Genomic DNA, 2,500 nt, shown 5'->3' on the forward strand with positions numbered 1-2,500 from the left:
ACATACTTCCCCACACTTCGACCTGACCTGACTTCCCTCTGCTTCCACGTGCCAGGAAAACAAAAGTAGAGACAGGTCAGCTCAGATAGAGGTGTCGGCTGGTATGAGGGAAGAGTGGATAAGCACTATGAGACCCACTCTTCTTACTGCCTGACACTTTGACCTGACCTACCTCCACTTCTGATGTGCTTTCTGTTGATATAAGTATATGTGAAAACATTAACAGGTTTAACATATAGCCAGTTACTTCCAATGGCTTGTCCATAAAGTAGACATATAACCTAAAATAATTAGTAAATGAACCATAAAGCAAGAACAAAAACCTAAGTTAGGACAATAATACCAAAACCATTAGTAAATTCTAACATAACACTCAAGAGATTATTCTAATGTTAAGAGGCATAATGAAAAAACTATTCAAGCCTTTATAAATCAGGTATATGCCTATATATAATGGCTCTACAACCTGACTTGTCACGGAACTGGGTTAACTGGTATTTTGAAAATTAATAAATTGTTCAAACTTGCATTTAAGCTTAACTACACAATCCCTGGACATGAAGTTAGTTTCCAGGTAATAAATAAACAAAACCAGACACAAACATTATTTTCTGGAATTATACCTGTATACATAAGTTACCAACTGATACCTGAACAACCAACAATGAAATGATTTGTACATTTTAAATAAAATGTCTGAACTCTCTTCCTACCAAAGTGTCTTTACATCCAACAAAATTTAGCTTCAGCCTAATTGTACAAAAGGGTCCAACATGAGTGAAGTCCATTAACATCTTTCCTTGATTGCCAGGATATGTCATTACTCCAAAATATTATGCAGCTGGAGAAAAGTGTAGAGCTTCTCCAGTTCCTTCCTTCTATGCCAACATATGGATTATGGGATCTCAAGATAAAGCAAGCTAAATAACAAAGACAGATGTACTACCTGTAGTTACAAACAAATTATGTTCAGTAAAGTCATGAAGCAATCGAAATCTCTTTCTCTTGCTTGTTTGTACAAGTCAATAGTGGATTTTTAAAATGCTACATTTCATGCCATGTTTTCACAGTTCAAAAGCACACAACAGAAATACCAGTAAACTGCTTTACTTTGGTCTTTAAACTTTGTTTAATGAAACAAAATCACAAGAGGTTTCAACTGCAGTTCCTAAACCAAATAAATATGAATGGACTCAAAGTTCACATATTATAATGTGATAATATTATTCAATAACAAGAAAATGAATACTATGATGCAGTTATTGTCATGAAGTCCCCATCATGTTTTATACATTTATGTGGTGAGATGTGCAGACACCAGAATACAGGATTAACTCCAATGGAAAAGGTAAACCTTCTGTTATACCGTCAGATCATGGATTTACCGTTTACTGTATTTATGAAATGATTTTATTTTTACCAACAGTAATTTTATGAAATTCAATTTCAATTCTTTTATATATTATTATGTAATTAATATCCTTAGTGAGTGAATTTACTATAGTGTACTCCATATCAGAATCAGAATCAGAGGTGAGGTCATGTGTTTTGTTTAAGGATCCTTGCTCTAGCCTTTCATGCCAAATTCTATTCAAGTACACTATAAGACATAAACATGTTAATGTTTCTATCCAGTGCATATTCATACAACTGGTGAGATATAAAGGAAGGAATGCCAAAACCACACTGTTGCAGGTGGCAAAGCTTCTATCATATTTCATCAGTTGTAATTCTACAACTTGCCACAATGAATTGAATATACATAAAGTGCATTCATAAACCTGGCTCCTTGCCACAATGAATTGAATATACATAAAGTGTATTCATAAAACTGGCTCCTTGCCACAATGAATTGAATATACATAAAGTGTATTCATAAAACTGGCTCCTTGCCACAATGAATTGAATATACATAAAGTGTATTCATAAACCTGGCTCCTTGCCACAATGAATTGAATATACATAAAGTGTATTCATAAAACTGGCTCCTTGCCACAATGAATTGAATATACATAAAGTGTATTCATAAAACTGGCTCCTTGCCACAATGAATTGAATATACATAAAGTGTATTCATAAAACTGGCTCCTTGCCACAATGAATTGAATATACATAAAGTGTATTCATAAAACTGGCTCCTTGCCACAATGAATTGAATATACATAAAGTGTATTCATAAAACTGGCTCCTTGCCACAATGAATTGAATATACATAAAGTGTATTCATAAACCTGGCTCCTTGCCACAATGAATTGAATTTACATAAAGTGTATTCATAAAACTGGCTCCTTGCCACAATGAATTGAATATACATAAAGTGTATTCATAAAACTGGCTCCTTGCCACAATGAGGCTGAATATACATAAAGTGTATTCATAAAACTGGCTCCTTGCCACAATGAGGCTGAATATACATAAAGTGTATTCATAAAACTGGCTCCTTGCCACAATGAATTGAATATACATAAAGTGTATTCATAAACCTGGCTCCTTGCCACAA

The 2,500-nt window shown here is 33.8% G+C and overlaps 1 protein-coding gene across 2 annotated transcripts in view; it reads right to left on the bottom strand.

The window, feature by feature from the left end:
* Window positions 1-1,408: 1,408 nt before the first annotated feature.
* Window positions 1,409-2,500, bottom strand: part of LOC122265658 (uncharacterized) — an 18,341-nt gene continuing 17,249 nt past the window's right edge. For both annotated transcript variants that reach the window (XM_086555327.1, XM_043035052.2), the window contains exon 2: window positions 1,409-2,500. This exon is cut by the window's right edge and continues 1,582 nt beyond it. The gene's annotated coding sequence lies outside the window, so the exon portion shown is untranslated.

This window comes from Penaeus japonicus, unplaced genomic scaffold (genome assembly GCF_977035675.1).
Source record: "Penaeus japonicus unplaced genomic scaffold, GWHDUDI00000001_assembly GWHDUDI00000001, whole genome shotgun sequence".
Lineage (NCBI taxonomy): Eukaryota > Metazoa > Arthropoda > Malacostraca > Decapoda > Penaeidae > Penaeus > Penaeus japonicus.